At 35.6% G+C, this 19,138-nt stretch overlaps 1 protein-coding gene and 1 pseudogene across 4 annotated transcripts in view; one reads left to right on the top strand and one right to left on the bottom strand.

The window, feature by feature from the left end:
- Positions 1-19,138, bottom strand: part of LOC131672143 (uncharacterized) — a 984,265-nt gene that overhangs the window by 952,619 nt on the left and 12,508 nt on the right. The window lies entirely within an intron of this gene.
- Positions 2,988-3,578, top strand: LOC131672161 (uncharacterized; annotated as a pseudogene).

Here is a 19,138-nt window from a genome sequence, read left to right as displayed (position 1 = left end):
GAACAGTGGCAACCTGAGCCACACGCTAAAAGACGACGTAGAACTACTCCCCTTGACAGCGCGACTAATCACATAAGGTAAGCTGACCAGCTTCGCGTTATTGTTTCCGATAAGCGACCGCGCATAACATCTTGGCTCTCCTCTCACACCAATACAAGAATATCGATAGCGAGCATGCAAACGAATATCGCAAACGAATGATTGTAAATAAAATGACGATTCGTAAGATTGCCGCGCAAATCGTATAAGCGTAAATGCGCGGGCGTTGTAGATTACATGATGAATAAAATAATCTGTACATGACTGAAACGTTAATCTATTATTGTCTTTGTTATTAGTAAGTTGGTTGACTGACACCTGTCCTCTCCTGCTCTCCGGTTAGTTAATATGATTGATTATATTTCGATCTCGCCGCACGCATTCCGGTGCGAATGCGTATCAGGCGAGACAAAGAAAATAAAACGGAATTCACACCCCGTTACAGTAAATATAATTGAACTTTTTTTGTAATGAAACAAAATTTTACAAAAATAATATACTTTCAAAGTAACGAAAATATAATTTTTTAACATAAATGGCTAGCGTGAAAAATGGATTTGTTCCAGATCTTAGTTTGCACTTTATTTTTGTATTCTTTACCAAAAAAAAAACAACTTTTGTCTTTAAAGTTTTTTTATTTAATGTATAGCAATCGAGATATGAACTGACGAAAAAAACGATTTTTTTATAAAAAAAGGCCATATCTCTGTATAAAAAAATCAGAAATGAGTTTTATCGCTCTCATTGTAAAAAGGAACATTCCATCATTTAATTTTGCATGGGTTTTTAATGATCCGTTGATTTGCGTAGCAAATAAATAAATTTGTAAATGGGCAAAAAAATAAATTTTTGATGTTCATTTTTTAAGCATAAAAAACTTAATTCTAGTACAAACAATATTATCTTCAGGTTACTTAAAAGTTTTGCTATTACCTTTAAAATGGGGTCAAGTTTTTTATTCTAAGATTCTTTTTCGCAGAGATATACACTGCCCGTCAATCACTTTTGCCATGCTTACCTCAAAATTAGGAAAACTTGAAAGTTTTGTATCTCGGTCGGAAATCATCGTATCACAAAAAACAGCAGGGCATTTTAAAGGTAATTGCAAAAGCTTCCATTTAAGACGTGCAGAAACTTAAAAATGAAAATCTTTGTTTTTTACAGTAAAAAAACTGATTAAAAAAATTTCAATTTTTTTAACCTCGACTTAAATCAATGCCAATTTAGAACCAGGCGGTGGAGGGCAAATCGACCGGAGGGGTTCGGAGGGTAATGTCTTTCCCTTTAAAATTAGCCCCCGCGGGGTTCTATCCGATGTTTTTTACCGAGTTACGGCGTTTTTTGTAAAAAAATAACCTTTTTTTATTCAATCCTCAATTACTTCGACTTACGTACGTTTTGCAAACTAAGGGGGGAGCCTGCTTTAGAGGCTTCAAAAAAATCGATTTTTTTTTTGCATAAATGTCTTCCTAAACTATCCAAGAATGTGTCCCTAAAATTTTAGAAGCATCCTCGAAATATTTTGGGAGTTATAAAAGAAATAGTGAGTAAGCGTCGAGCAGGTATACGAGCGGCCGGATCGCTCGGAGCGCGCGCGCTCCGCCCCTTGATCTATTGTACGTATTATAATACAAAGGAATCACGGTCTTTCGAGACACTATAGATCCTTCGTAGGTCTTGCTGGAACTATAGAAGGGATAAGCAGTATACATGAGCTGGCAGAGTCGGCTTAAGCCAAGCTGTATTAGCATTCGAGTTCAGTTTTGTTTTGTGTTTCGGTACGTGAACATCTTGAAATCATGCAGAGCTATCCGAAAGGTAGTAAATATTCAACTGAACGCACTGGTAAGCCACGGAAGCGCAAATTCCATGGCAATCAGTTCGTAAATGTTTCGACATCTGACGATGAAGAAGCTAATACGAGCTATAGTGAAAATAAATTGGCTTCAGCAACTACGGACGATGTCATAATTCATCCGTCACATTGCTATCGAATAATTGAGTTTGTCTCTGTATTTTTAGCAATTTCCGAAATAGTTATTTGTAATTCGTGTAAGCAGCGAATAACTTTTGCCGAAAGCGGCCATCGAGGTCTCGGATTCAAAATCGTTTTAGCGTGCAAATGCGGTAAACGAGAAATTCAATCTGGATCATTGATCAACACTGGCTACGAAATCAATAGAAGAATTGTGCTCGTCATGAGGCTTTTGGGTGTCGCACGAGAAGGCATTAACATTTTTTGTGGTCTTATGGACATATCACCAGGCTTAGCTAAATCGACGTATGATCAAATCGTGCAGCACCTGTATTCAGCGTCGAAAAAAATGTTTGACAGCGCCTGCAAAAAAGCCGTCGCAGAGGAAAAAGAACTTAACGTTAAAAATGGAAGACCAGCTGACCATTTGAAAGTTTCGGGCAATGGATCTTGGAAAAAACGTGGCTTTACTTCATTATACGGTGTAACTACACTTATCGGGTACTGCAGTGGCAAAGTGATCGATCTCATCGTTAAAAGTGGATATTGTCATACTTGTGCTCTCAAGAAGAATACATTGGACGACGATGAGTTTGAAGAATGGTATCAAAACCATAAGGAAAATTATTCTTCGAATCACGCCGGCTCGTCCGGAAAAATGGAAGTTGATTCGATAATGACAATGTTCTTGAGATCCATCGAGAAATTCGGAGTAAAGTACAGTAATTACATTGGTGACGGCGACTCCAAAACATTTCTTGGCATTCTGAACAGTAATCTATACGGCCCAGAGCTCACAGTGACAAAAAACGAGTGCGTGGGACATGTCCAAAAGCGCATGGGTACTCGTCTCCGAAACAAAAAAAAACAAAAAAAGCTCGGTGGAAAGAAGCGGCTCACCGAGACTTTAATAAAAAAATTAACCATTTACTACGGTCTGGCCATTCGAAGAAACTTGAATTCTGTAGAAGACATGAAAAACGCTATAATGGCGACACTCGATCACTATTGCTCGACGGATGAATTACCTCGCCACGACCATTGCCCAGAAGGCGCCGACAGTTGATGTGAGTGGCGCAAAGCCGAGGCAGCAAATAAACTGGCTGATTTTCAACATTCGCCACGTGTCATCGACGAAGAGGTTGAGAAGCACATTCGTCCTGTGTACGAGGAGTTATCTAACGACGATCTGCTAACGAGATGCTTGGGTGGACATACACAAAATGCGAACGAGTCGTTCAATTCCACTGTGTGGCGCATGACACCTAAACACCTTCACTCAGGCATTAAAATTGTCGAGATTGCTACCTTCATCGCTGGAGGAATGTTCAATGAAGGCTACAGTGCAGTATTACAAACAATGCAGATATTAGACTTGAAAATTGGACAGCAATGCATGAATTTCTCTCGGCAAGCCGACCAGGAGCGCATCGCCCGAGAAAACAGACGCAATCTACTCGCGAGCAAAGAGGCCAGAACAGCTCGTAGACTCGAAAATCTCGGCGAAAATCAGTTTTACGAAGAGTCTAAAGAACAAATGTATGGACCAGGAATCGCCGATTAGCATAGTTACGTGGTAAGTTCAATAAAATTACGTTTTTTTATATACGAAAACTTTGACGCGCGATTTCTCGGTTTTGCATTTTGACGATTTTTCCTAATTGGCGGGAAAGATAGGGAAAAAACTAAACGTCCTATCGAAACGAGACAAAGTGGATTTTATTTGGAATTGAATTTTGTTCAAGCTGAACCTAAAAAAACTTAAGAAAGTTAAGATTAACTAACTTTTTAAACAATCTAAAGTGCATTTTTTTTCAAAAAAAATTAATTTTTTGTTCATTTAGCGATAAATTGTTCAATTTTCACTTTTTTTTTAATTTTCTTGGTTTACCTAGAAACTACACTATTGGAGAATGGAAATTTTATCTGATTTTTTGTTTCAGATGAAAATTGCGATCTGCATTTTTCCCGCCGCACGACAACTACAGAGTGGAGGCGCCTCGGCCGAATGCTTCTACGAGCCACAATATGATCTGTATTTCAATAAAAAAATTTAAGAAGACTCTTGAAACATGTTATAACAAACCCTGAAAGTTTCATCCCAATCGGATATTTCATTCCTCCCCCAAAAAATTCTCGAAAAAATCGATTTTTTGACGCCTCTAAAGCAGGCTCCCCCCTTAATGCCAAGGAGAAAAAAGTTTCATTTTGTGCCCAAGAATACGAAAATAAAGTCAAAATAAAGAAATAGAGAAAAATTTTTTTTTCGGTTTTTCAGCGCATTAAAAAAATAAAGGAATTTAATTTTTTTTTTACGCTTACTTTCAGTTTTTTTGTGATTTACTACGTCCCTAGACATTTTAAAACGAAGCGTAAAAAAAAAGTTAAATTCCTTTATTTTTTTAATGCGCTAAAAAACCGAAACAAAATATTCGAAAAATGTTTCAAATAAAAGTTGTATGGTTCAAAGTGGGTCAACTCAGGAGACCTCAAACTTGACCTTAAACTTGATTTTCAAGGTTATTTCAAGATCAACTTTGTTTTTTTAAATAGGAGCCCCTACTTTTGACCCTGAATTCGGATAGAGCGGGAAATTCTACCTTCAGATGAACATTATACGTGAGATTTTAGAGACCTTTCAAAATTATTTCAAGGTCATCTTTGTTTTTTGAGTTTGCATACTGTGATATAAATCATTTTTTCTACGTCACTCAAGTGTGTGTTGGGCTGGTTGCTGGTTCACCCTGACCTAAGTAGTCATGGGGCCTGACTCATACCTAGCTACTTATCTCAGTAACAATTGAACTTATAATAAACATAGTGTGAAAGCCGTGGTTACTACTGTCTAAGTTAAAGATTGCAATGAAAAAGGGAATCGTCAGATAGAGCCATCATGTGAGAGTTTTTATAATATCCATAACTTAAAAAGTTACGTTCGAGAAGAGTAAAGGACATTTTCTATAAAAATTAAAAAATATTTCACTCGCGTATGATTTAGAAAAACAATTTTTCGATTCGAGAATTCTCTATGTATTAGAGGACCTTCTGAGTTTAGTATCTCCAAGACACATCACCGAGTACCTGCATAATTACTAAAGAGTTTTGTGTTAGATCTCGCAATTTAAAGTAGCTCCAGGATAAGTATGTTTCATTGAATATTATTGACACAGAATCACTAATAATCAATTTATCTTATAAAATGTTTCTGTATGTATGTATGTAGGCAAAATGGCTAACTACACTCCTAATGAAGTAGTTAACATTCTCATGATTATGAGGCATTTCACGTCAAGTCTCCCAGCGCGGCGCGCAGGCGCTCAAATACGGCAAATTTCATATAACTTCAACTCGTATTTCCACTACGTAAACTTATCTTTGAAAAATAGTTTATAAGCATTTTCTATGTATTTTTTCCTCAGCTTTCCGATGGTGCGGTTAGTTTTTCCATATTTTTTCATTTACACCGTTAAATTTATAATTGTTTATAGCAAATTGATATATCTCAAAAAGTATATTTTTAATATTTTTTTTTGTTTCAATCGAAAGCTGAGCATTTTTTACATAGAAAAACATCTTTTCCAGGAAGTGCTCAAGTTTTATATTTGCGAAATAGAACGTGAAAGAGTCGACGCAACGCCGCGACGGCGCGCGATCCGGTACGCCCGGGCTATTTCTTTATTGATTTCTTTTTTGGTCACTAGGTGCTGTATTCGTTAAAATTGTTTATCTGTATTTCAATTTCCACAGCAAATTCATATAAGTACGACGACTATGTATCTTATTGATATTGGAAATTTTACAAATTTCTTTCAACTACGAGAAACTTTGTAATAGTTCAATTCGATACCTATTCGACATTTAAGTCATCTGCACCTATTTACTTGTTTTTTCATCTGCTAATTGTAGCAACTATAATGGATTCAGCGTGGAAATAAAAATGCATAAATCCTTTGAATAAAATCAATCATTCCTCAAGCAAAGATTTATTTGATTTTCCAAACGCTTTAAGATGTAAATATCCCCAAGTATCAGAGCAAGCAAAAATCTGTGCGAACTGTCGACGGCAAGTGTGCAGACCGCAACCGGATTTATCTCCATCTAATGCTAAAATAGCTAAAGTAGACTGTGATAATGAATATCACTTAGCAGGTGTGGCAGTTCTTGAACAAATAAAGAAAAAATTTTCAGAGTCAACAATTAAACAGGACCGAATACATTTACTTACTCTTGCTCCTGAATTTTGGGGACGCGCGGATTTGATAAGAGAGTTTGGTTGTAGTGAGTGGGAAGCTCGAAGTGCGAAAGAGTTAGTTGATAAGTAAGGAATTTTTTTATTACCTGAGAAGAAAAGCGGTAAAGCACTTACAGCTGAAACAGTGAATTTAGTTAAACAGTTTTATGAGAAAGACGATGTTAGTCGGATTATGCCGGGTATAAAAGATTATATATCTGTCAAACAAGAGAATGGCAAAAGAGAACATACGAAAAGATTACTGTTAGGTAATCTCAATGAACTTTTGCTTTATTTCAAAAGGAAAATGAAAATGTCAAGATAGGAATTACTAAATTTACTCAATTAAGTCCATTGCATTGTGTTTTAGCTGGAAGTAGTGGTACACATAACGTATACGTATGTGTACATCATGAAAATGTTAAACTCATGCTCACTGCTTTAGATCTAGAGAATTTAACAAACAATACTAAATTTCCTCTTAAAAACTACCACGACTGCATTAAAGCACTTGTGTGTAGAAACGCAAATGAAGAACTTTTGCTATCTAACTGAATGTTTAGACTGCCCTAATATGTCTAAATTGAGAAAACATTTGTTTGAATGTTTTGAAAAAAATAATATTTACGAAATACAATGTGAATCTTGGTTCCAAACTGATCGATGTACAATAGCTTCGAAAACTGTTCATGTGCATGAATTCATGGAGACACTAAGCGATAAATTAATGAAGTTAAAAACTCATGATTACTTCGCTAAGAAGCAGTCACTTTTCATGAATGACTTGAAGAAAAATCCGTTAGAGGGAGAATTTCTTGTTTGCTGTGATTTCGCAGAAAATTATGCGTTTGTAATACAAAATTCAACGCAGTCTTTCCATTGGAATAACAACCAAGCAACTGTTTTTACAGTGGTGATTTATTACAATCAAAGTAATGAGCTTAAGCATGTAAGCATTGCTATCATTTCCGATAATTTAAACCATGATACTGTTTCAGTTTATGAGTATCAAAAAATTATAATAACGCATCTTAAAGCTAGTTTCTCTACAGTCAAGAAAATTTATTATTTTACAGATGGAGCAGGTCAACATTTTAAAAATAATAAGAATTTTTACAATATTCTTTTTCACGAGAGAGATTTTGGTATTCCAGCTGAATGGCATTTTTATGCCACCGCGCATGGTAAAGGTGCGTGCGATGGTATAGGTGAGAATATAAAAAGAGGTGCAAAACGGGCAAGTCTACAACTTTCTTCCAATAGTCGAATTTTGACTACGGAAGACCTTTACAACTGGGCTAAAAATTATTGTAAAGAGACGAAAGTTTTTTATAGCAGTAACGAAACTTATGAACAAACTGTCTTGGACTTGAAAACAAGGCTACATCAAGCTAAAATAATACCAGGAACTTTAAAATTTCATGCCATTATTCCAATAGATGAAACTAAATTAATGCTGAAAAATACATCTTCTAGTTCTGAATATCAAATATTTCCAAAAGAGAAAAAAAACGAATTTCTACAGTGAAAGTATCAACTAAAGCAAAAAAAACCAACTAACGTAAAAAAAGTGCTCGGTAAAGTAAAGTAGAAAAAAAAGCCAAGTCAAGCAACAAAGAGTCAATTAAGAGAAAGTAAAAACCAAATAAGAAAATAGATAAAAACAATATAAATTAAGAGTAAAAGATAAAAGTCGAATGTTGAATAGGTCATAAGACAGACCGGGCCAAGTCGACGCACCGGATCGAGCGGCGTTGCGTCTACTTTTTCACGTTCTATTTCACAAATATAAAACTTGAGCACTTCCTGGAAAAGATGTTTTTCTATGTAAAAAATGCTCAGCTTTCGATTGAAACAATAAAAAAAAATATTAAAAATATACTTTTTGAGATATAACAATTTGTTATAAACAATTATAAATTTAACGGTGTAAATGAAAAAATATTGAAAAACTAACCGCACCATCGGAAAGCTGAGGAAAAAATACATAGAAAATGCTTATGAACTATTTTTCAAAGATAAGTTTACGTAGTGGAAATACGAGTTGAAGTTATAGGAAATTTGCCGTATTTGAGCGCCCGCGCACCGCGCTGGGAGACTTGACGTGAAATGCCTCTTATACATGAATGCAATAGGAATGACAAACTTACTGCTTTGACCTACGCCGAAAGACATTCCAACCACCTCCATCCTTCCTATCAAGCAGTGATAAACATTGGAAGAAGATCACGGAATAATCCATTACATCGTCAAAGACGAAGGAATAGACTCCAAAATAATAACGATCCGAGGTTACGTACAATTCTAGTGTTTATACATTTAAATTCACATGTTAGTATGCGTCAGATTGAAAGGCAAATAGGAATCCTCAAAACTAAAGCTCAATTTTGAGCTTAAAAGCTGATTGAGCTCAAAACGGTAGCGGTATGGAAAAAAAACTGAAAAAATTTAGGTGTATCATATATGATACGCTGCCCCTGAAAAGGTTAACATTGATACGTACAGATAAAGTGAAAACACAAAATTCAAAGAGTGATAACGCAACAAAGAAATAAATATTATATATTCCATATGTATCATAGTTAACTGTATTTTAAATAGTAAAGAGGATTTTTTTATCTTTAGGAATTATAACTCAGTTATATTAGATGAAGAGTACTGTAACATAGAAATAATCTTAGACAGAATCAAGTACGATGAATATCAATGGCAATTTCATGGGAATTTATAAAATTCTCATTATACTACTAGGTCAACAATCGAGGTTTACGAAATATTCTTGCTTTTTATGTGAACGAGATAGTAGAGTTCGGGAAAAGCGTTATATACGAGGGTCGTTTGAAAAGTCCGTGCAAAAATAAAAACTGCTTGATTTTTTTTAATAAATCTTTTTTATTTTTCAACATAGTCTCCTTTTAGGCTTATACACTTCATCCAACGCTGCTCTAGTTTGTTAATCCCTTCCAAATAATAGGATTTGTCCAAGTCTGTAAAATAGGCATTCGTTTCTGCAATCACCTCCTCGTTTGAATAAAATCGTTTCCCCGCTAGCCATTTTTTTAGATTAGGGAACAAATAGTAGTCCGACGGAGCCAAGTCTGGAGAATAGGGGGAATGTGAAACGAGTTGGAACCCTATCTCCATCAGTTTTGCGGCCACTACTGCTAAGGCGTGAGCTGGCGCATTGTCGTGGTGGAAGAGGACTTTTTTGTGGGCCAATCGTGGACGTTTCTCTAGCAACTCGGTTTTCAAACGATCCAATAACGATGAATAATATTTGCCTATAATGGTTTTACCCTTTTCCAGATAGTCGATGAAGATTATTCCTTGCGAATCCCAAAAGACAGTCGCCATAACCTTCCCGGCCGAAGGAATTGTCTTCGCGTTTTTCGGAGCAGATTCCCCCTTGGTAACCCATTGTTTAGACTGTTCTTTGGTCTCAGGAGTGTAGTGATGTATCCATGTTTCATCTACAGTGATGAAACGACGCTTAAAGTCTTGCGGATTTTGCTGGAACAGCTGCAAACCATTCTTGCAATACTTCACACGATCTCGTTTTTGGTCAATCGTGAGCAATCACGGCACCCATCTAGCGGATAGCTTTTTCATGTCCAAATGTTGGTGCAAAATATTATGTACCCGTTCGCTCGAGATGCCTATAGTACTAGCAATCTCACGCACCTTCACTCTTCTGTCTGCCATCACCATATCATGGATTTTATCAATAATTTCTGAAGTGGTAACCTCAACAGGGCGTCCAGAACGTTCAGCGTCTTTTGTGCTCATATGGCCACTCTGAAAATTTTGAAACCACTTATAAACCATTCTAATCGAAGGTGCACAATCACCATAATGTTTATCAAGCTTCTGTTTAATCTCCTGAGGCGTTTTGCCTTTGAAAAAGTAATGTTTAATCAATATACGAAATTCTTTTTCCTCCATTTTTTTACAACCACTTGATTTCTTTGATTGAAACGAATATAAAACGCAAAGTAATTGGCCGATCTGGCTGAAACTTGGTGTGTGCTCTTCCAAGATATTAACTGAAAATAACCTTGATACGCACTAGTGCCATCTCTCTGACTTTGCTCGGACTTTTCAAACGACCCTCGTAAAGAGTGTCTGACCTCTGAGAAAAGCCTTCAAATCTGGTTGTAAAAATGTAATAAAAGAACTACTTGTTGATCCATCAAAAATTCTTATAACACCTCTGCACATTAAATTGAAACTTATGAAACAATGGGTAAAATCTTTAAAAAAACATGGAAGATGTTATAAAAATATCCGAAATCATTTTTCTAGATAAAGAGATGCCAAAATAAATGAAACTTCCAGTATCTCCTTTGCGTAAAAAGCGCAATCTTAACCGCACAACATCAAAAGGAACGTTCATGAAAAAATAAGACAACTTATTTCATCGTTTTTTGAATACAAGTAAGGAGTAAATAAACCATCATAGTAATTTGTCTAATAATGAATTGAGGGATATCTTGTCTGAAGATTTTGACAGTTGCTCGAATGTCTCAGAAAATTCGTTCAAGGCAACCTCTGGGTAAGCAAGTAAGTTTCAATTTTCCCTGTAGTTTATTAAGAGTATTTTTGTTGACAACGACGATCTAAAACGTGATTATTCCCATACTTGAATATTAATGCAAAAAATAATTGAAATTGTTGAAAGTGAATAGGAAAATAAATAACAAGAAAAAACCAAACCGAATAAAAAGTAAATAAAAGATAACTAAAGTTTATTCATAAATAATTGACATTTTTTTTTCCTTTGAACCTTTTTTTTATTTATAGAATTTTATTTATTTCATCATGATTTCTATTCAATTGAGAAAAAAATTTTGTTTATTTTTTTGTCCCTAAAGAAGCTAAAACAGGAAATTAGACTAGTTAAATAAAAAAATATAAGAGAAATAAAGATGACCTTTTGGAGATATATTAATTTTTTTATAAGATGTACTTTCGAAAAAGTACATAATTTTCCAAGAAATACACTTATGACTATGTAGACTTGAAAGGTTTGCATTCCTCTGTAATATAGATAAGGTTTGAACTGATTACGACTCATAAAAAACGAGCTGCAGAGTTTAAAAATTAATTTTTTTAAATTCAGTTTTTATTTTCAGTTTTAGAAGTGCATTCTTCAAGTGTATAATTAATGCAATTATATGTCTGAAAAAAAATATATATACCGTTTTATTTTTAATGTAAAATCGTAAAAAATTCTTTATTGTGGTTCGTACATGGGTACCCATGGAATTTTGCATGATCTTAGATGGTATCGGTCGGGTGTATGTACAGGGTGTTCCATTTTAAATGACGGACCTGAATATCTCGAAAAGTTCACGTTGTACGAAAAAATTGTTCATACAAAAGTTGTTTAGGACAGTGGGGGTCATCTACTTGTCCTATCAGTGTTCACCTTGAGAATGATTTTCAAGGTTATTTGAAGGTCAACTTTGTTTTTCTAAATGGAAACCCCTACTTTTTTATCCCGGATTCGGATAGAGCGGGAACTTTTACATTCAAATCATGTAATATGTCTAATGTCCAAATGACCCCCACCCCACCCCCCAAAGTCATTTCGAGGTCAATCTTAGTTTTTAAATGGAACCCCTCATTTTTCGACGCAGGTTTAAATTCTACGTGAAATTATACGTTCAGATGATGGAATATTCATAGGGTTCGAAAAACCCCTACTCCACACTCAAAGTCTTTTCAAAGCCAACCTTACTTTTTGAATGGGAACCCTCATTTTTCGTCGCAGGTTTGAATTCATGACTTTGGAGGCGAGGTGGGGGTCATTTGCACCCCACACATATTACATGAGTTGAACGTCAAATTTCCCACTCTATCCGAATCCGAGATAACAAATAGAGGTTTCCATTTAAAAAAACAAAGTTGACCTGCAAATAACCTTGAAAATCATTCTAAAAGTGAACACTGATCTGACTGTTGCAAATGTTATTATAGATTATAATTTAAAAATACTATTGTCGTTTCTTAGATATTAAATATAAGATGAACATAAAGAAAAATTTATATTCAAATTGTTTATAAAAATCATAATTTATAAAGTTTTTTACTCACATATCTTCCAATAAAAGTAGAATTATTATGCGAGTAGCTTCAGAGACTGTTTACAAATCAATTTTCAGAACACAATCAATGACAAGCAAGTGCATATAGTAGAAATGCATTTCGATTACGGACGTCGCGTCTTTCGAACTTGTAAGAAACATGTTGACCGATTTACCATCTGGAACGAACAAATTTCGCTAATACGTTGTCTGATGACGTTCAAAATTGAGGGTCCTGCAACAGAAAGGAGACGAAACGAAAATCCGCAAGGTAAGGTCCAATTGAGTAAATTATTATCTTATTCAAAAATTAATTTCAAAAATATGGTTACGTAGAAGATACAATTGCGGTGTTACGTCCTGTTTTCCTCGGATGTCGGCAGACTCCTCCTCCAACTGCTTCTTAATTTTGTTGAGCGAGTGTAAAGTGTACTTGAAGCACCATTCGCAGCGACGCACACCACACAAGTCGAGAGAAATTGGCGGAGAGTTTAGGTTTTTCACATAATTTCTCTAAAACTATCTCAGAGAAACGTTATTCGTTGCTTCTTTGTTATAATGCAAAACTGTTCGCTCGCGCCTTGGGACAATGCGTCCACTCTCTCTGTTATCTCATCTCTATCTACCTTTTTTTTGCTCGTCATTTCGAAAAAGGGGAAGTTTGCTCACAGCCTAATAGTGAAAAAAAGGTCAGTCGCTCATTGGCCCCACAGCTAATATCACCGGCCAATCAGCTAATCATTCGACTCTCCTAACAGCTTAACGAAAATTTTGGTATAATTAAAAACTAAAAATTCAAAATTTCCTCGCACATTTTCAAATGAATATTTAAAAAGGAATTTATAAACAAATTTTTTTCAAAAAATCACCATTTTGCAATAGTTTTTGTTGTATTTATTATTAAAGATCGTACGTGGGCTTAACAGACGTGCATAAAATTAAAGCTTATTGTGCTGAAGTTTCAGAAAGAAATATCATCATTTGGGATAGTTACGGCGAGTCGAAGTGATAAAATTTGATAGCTCGAGTAAGAAAAAAATGCGCAATTTCATCTTCTATGTAATCATATTTTTGAAATTAAGTTTTGAATAAATGGATAATTTACTCAATTGGACAATACTTAGACGGTGGATTTTCGTTTCGTCCCGTATCTGTTACAGGACCCACAATTGGCGCGTCGTAGCTGTAACGGAAATTGTAATACTACGAGGTGTGGCTATTAAGTAACGAGACTAGCGCTGCTACAGAAAAAGTACGCATGCGCCAAAGGTTAATGACTGTCAGCTGTTTAGCCTGAAGCCTACTCTTTCGAATGCGATGTCTACCGTGTCTGTAGACAAACCAGAGTAGCCGTGGCCTTCGTTTCTATACGAGCTGTTTTTTTGTTTTGCCGGAAAAATGATCGACGTAAAAATAGAGCAACGGATTGTTGTGAAATGTCACATGAAACTTGGAAAAACTGCAACTGAAACTTATAATTTATTGAAACAAGTGTATGGCAATGAATGTTTGTCGCGTCCACGTGTTTTTGAGTGGTTTAAGCGTTTTCAAGATGGCCGAGAAGGTGTTGAAGATGATTCACGTTCGGGTCGCCCTTCCACGTCAAAAACGGATGAAAATATCGAAAAAGTCGGTAATCTTGTTCGATCTGACCGTCGGCTAAGTATTCGTGCGATTGCTGAATCTATAGGAATTGACAAAGAATGTGTGCGGCAAATTTTACATGAAAATTTTAACATGAGAAAAGTGCGTGCAAAACTGGTGCCTAAAATCCTCACGTTTGAACAACTAGAAGCTCGCAAAAATATTTGTATTGACACTTTGAATGCGATTGAAAAAGACTCAGACTTATTAGAAAAGGTAATAACGTGTGACGAATCTTGGTTTTTTACCTATGATCCTGAAACAAAGCGCCAATCCATGCACTGGAAGAGTCCAACTTCGCCAAGAGCCAAAAAAGCGAAAATGAGCAAATCAAAATTCAAAGCAATGATGATTGTTTTTTTCGATATTCATGGAATTATATACCTTCACTGGGTTCCTGAAGGTGAAACAGTTAACCAACATTATTATCTTCACGTTCTTACTGAACTCCTTGAAAGAATAAGAAAAAAACGACCCAAACTGTGGAAGGAGAAGTCATGGCTTCTTCATCAAGACAATGCGCCAGCTCATTCCGCACTGTCCGTCAAGAAGTTTCTAGCCAAGTACAACATCCCAGTGTTAGACCATCCACCTTATTCGCCGGATCTTGCACCGTGCGACTTCTATCTCTTTCCTAAGGTGAAATCTGCATTAAAAGGAACAAGATTTGAGTCTGTTGAAGCTATGAAAGAAAAAGCGGCGCGCGTCCTGAAGGAACTAACAGAAAAAGACTTTCTGCACTGTTTCGAACAATGGAAGATTCGCATGGAGCGATGTAGGGATAGAGGAGGGGTATATATTGAAGGTGATAATAAATAAATATACATAATATCAAAATAAAATGTTTTATATCACCAGTCTCGTTATTTAATAGCCACACCTCGTATATGCATTTACTTTTCATTGATTATGTTCTAAAACTTGATTTGAAAACAGTCTCTCAAGCCTACTCGCATGACAGTTTTACCTTTCATGAAAGGTATGTGAGGGAAAGACAAGATTTCACTCACGGTATAAGAACCATACATTCATATCATATATTACACAGGACCACAAAATATTTTTGAGAGTCTACTGAGATCCTAATGGGTATACTTTACGTTTTTAGGGTTGCTGAACACGAATCCATGCACAGAATCGAGCCAGCATGTCAGGTTTTGCAGTAAACTTGAAAAAATAGTAAAAAATCGCCGATTTTCGCGTACGTACATATCTCGTACATTCATACCTAAACTTATATACCCTCTCGTATACCCCTTGATCAACACCACTCGTATACCCCCTGATCAAACCCAACCCACTCGTATACACCCTGATCAACCCAACCCCACTCGTATACCCCTGATCAACCTCACTCGTATACCCCCTGATTAGCCCCACCCCCTCCCCCCATAACCCCTTCATAACTCCAAAAAAATTCCAGAACATTTCCTCATTAACCCCTCATTAACCCCTTAATAACTCACATATCAAAATTTGAGAAACTGCGAAAATTTCAAACATTCAAATTACAAAAATTTAGAAAGTTGCAAAAATGTGAAATATTAAAAAATGTTTTCACCCCATCAGCAATACGCTGTCGAAATCCTATGAGTTAATGAAGAAATTTTCTGAAATTTTTCTGGAGTTATGAGGGGTTATGGCGGAAGGGGGGAGGCTAGGTTAATGAGGAAATTTTCTGGAAATTTTCTGGAGTTATGAGGGGGTAATGGGGAGGGGGGTTATGGGGGATAATCTGGATGTAAAATTTCCCGCTCTTTCGATTGCCGTTGTCGAAAATAGGGGTTCCATTTAAATAAACAAAGTTGACCTTGAGTTAACCTTGAAGGTCATGCTTAAGGTCGAATCCAAGGTCACCTTCAGGTGGCCCTTTTTATTTGCGGGAACTTTTGTATTTAAAGTTTTTTTCTAGCACCCTTATTTTCCAAGATTTTTAGGGGTGTCCATACTTGGTGTGATGCTCTTTTTTAACGTTAATTCGTAAACTTCTTCGAATTTGAGGCAGTTTTTTTATATTTTTCGAGCTTCTATTTAAAGCTGTAATTTTTATTTATTTTTACTAATTTATTTTCAAATTGGGCAGACTCATAGTAACATATTTGCAATACTGATGTAAAAATTTGAAATAAGAAAAATTTATTTACTTTCCAAGATATCCACCGTTTGCAATATCATCGTTAGCGCTTAGTTATTTGTCTTTTTGTCGCTAGAACTACTTAGGGCAGACATAAAACATTATATTAATGGAAAAGTTATAATTCGAAATAGTAAATTAGTGTTCACTGTCTATATCAAGATTTTTTGTGAGTAACTTGAGTATTTAACTTTGTATTCCTATACTAAGTTGTTATTGAGCTAGGAGAATATATGCGTTTTACTTAACTTAAGTTGTTGTCTTATTAGTCTTTTATCTATAGTTGTGTTACCTGTTTAAAGAAAAATCACAATGTGCATTGATAGTCCGGATGAGTTTTGTCTTGTTTGTGGAGAATTCGTATTAACAAGGAACCGTAAAATTTTTACTGATCATTACAAAAATATATACAACTGTTGCTATCCAAATGCTATGACTGATTTTCATAAGACTTCGATCCCAAAAACTTTATGCGCTTATTGTGCGACATTCCTTAGTAAATGGCAAAATGGAGATAAAACAAAGAAACGCTTCAGTTCCCCTATGATCTGGCGGAAACTGAAGAATCATACAAATGATTGCTAATTTTGCTTAGTTTCTATATTAGGATTTAATGCTAAACAGATCAATATTTCATATCCATCGGTCACTTCTGTTACTATGCCAATTCGAGAAAACATTTCAGAATCCTTTGTTGACAGAAGTATAGAGGATAATAGTAATGAATCCATGGAAGAAAATGAAGAAATTTTAAAACCTCGTATATCAACAAATAATGCAGATGATGCATCTGATCTTGAAGAAGTTGACAAAGAAAATGGGAAAAATACTAAAATGTTTAATCAAGCAGAACTTAATGATCTAATCAGAGATTTGGAACTCTCAAAAGAAAACTCTGAACTTCTCGCATCTAGGCTAAAAGAAAAAGAACTTCTTCCAAAAGATACTAAGGTATCTTTTTTTAGAAACAGAGATGAACCTTTTAGGCCTTATTTCTCTCATGAAGACTCATTAGTTTTTTGTAATAATATTGAAGATTTAGTGTCTGAATTTAATTGCATCAATTACAATCCTAATGATTGGCGATTGTTTCTTGATTCATCTACACAAAGTTTTAAAGCAGTTTTATTACACAACGGAAATGTGTATGTATCTCTTCCCGTAGCATACTCTAGAAGTTTAGAGGAGCGCTATGATGATCTTAAGCTGTTGCTGACTAAACTTGAGTATGATAAACATAAGTGGCAAATATGCGGTGACCTAAAGATCATAACAATTTTACTTGGTCAACAGAGTGGATTTGTTAAGTTTCCTTGTTTTTTGTGTGAATGGGACAGTCGTGATCGTACTAACCACTACATAATAAAAGTTTGGAAAGCTCGTCAAACTTTGACTCCAGGTTCTAAGAATATATTACATGATCCATTAGTAAACACTACAAAAATACTTTTACCACCTTTGCATATTAAATTCGGGCTCACTAAGCAATTTATTAAAGCCATGAAATTAAATAATAGTAATGCTTTCAACTATCTCTTTATCAAGTTTCCCAATCTATCTCAAGCAAAAATTAACGAGGGAGTTCTAGATGGACCTCAAATAAGGGCTCTTATAAATGACAAAGAGTTCCAAAACAAAATGACAACATTTGAACTTGCTGCATGGAAAGGTTTTAAAAATATCGTCTCAAAACTTTTGGGCAACAATAAAGATTCGAATTATAAACAATATGTTGAGCAAATGTTAACGGCCTACCAAAAATTGGGATGCTTAATGAACTCGAAAATTCATTACCTCCATTCACATCTTAATTTTTTTATCGGAGAATCTTGGCCCCTTCAGTGAGGAGCAAGGTGAAAGATTTCATCAAGACATCAAAACAATGGAACAAAGATACCAGAGTGTCTGGAATATAAATATGATGACCGATCACTGTTGGAACCTCAAACGTGATACTGAAATATCACATAAACAAAAACCCAATCGTAGATCATTTGAAACAAAAAAAAACACGTTATTCTGAATAGAAAGGATAAGCATTGAGAAAATAATGCAGAGCAAATTTCGTGAGAGGTAAGGGGACTCAAGCTAAACAAGCACCCCATCGTGAGAGGCAAGGGGACTCACGCTAAACAAGCACCCCATCGTGAGAGGCAAGGGGACTCACGCTAAACAAGCACCCCATCGTGAGAGGCAAAGGGACTCGTATATCCCCTGATCAACTTCACCCCCTGATTAACCCACTTGTATACCCCCTGATTAACCCCACTCGTATACCTCTGACCAACTCCACTTGTATACTCCCTGATCAGCCTTAGGTTAATCAGGGGGTATACAAGTGGGATTGGTCAGGGGTATACGAGTGGGTATATAAGTTTAGGTATGAATGTATGCAAAAATCGGTTATTTTTTTTATATTTTTTCAATTTTACTACAAAACCTGACGTACTGCTCGATTCTGTGCATGGATTCGTATTCAGCAACCCCAAAAACGTAAAGTATACCCATTAGGATCTCAGTACACTCTCAAAAATATTTTGTGGTCCTGTGTTATCTGTATGAATTCTGCAAAATTAATGCTAGATCAGGTTTAGTACGTTTGTAGGTTATAGTGTAGCGGTGCCCCTGCAACTCTGCAGCTTTTTCGTGCCTACTTGCATAGGTGTCGATACCGCAACACATAATATTTCTACAATTTATTAAAAATTTTTACATTTCATAATTTTCTTTTGCTTTAGTGCAAATTAAATGTTAAATATTAATAAATTTAAAACATAATTTATAAGAGGCCAATTGTCAAATAGGGGCTTACGTCTTTATTTTCCCCACTACCCTCGCACGAATTAAAGTTTAAAAATCGGACAAGAAAAATAGAAGCAAAACAGCAAGCTAAATGAGAAAAGTATCATCCATTTCACTCTTTTTAATTTTAAGGGTTGTTATACGGAAGGAATCGGAGATAATAAGTCGTTGAGTTTCTCCTTCCTCGCGTCTGTCACAAGCAACGCAGCCGACCAGACCAAAACGTC

This window comes from Phymastichus coffea, unplaced genomic scaffold (assembly GCF_024137745.1).
Source record: "Phymastichus coffea isolate CEN01 unplaced genomic scaffold, Cenicafe_Pcof_1.1 PCOF00011, whole genome shotgun sequence".
NCBI lineage: Eukaryota > Metazoa > Arthropoda > Insecta > Hymenoptera > Eulophidae > Phymastichus > Phymastichus coffea.
This window is presented reverse-complemented; position numbering and strand designations above follow the sequence as displayed.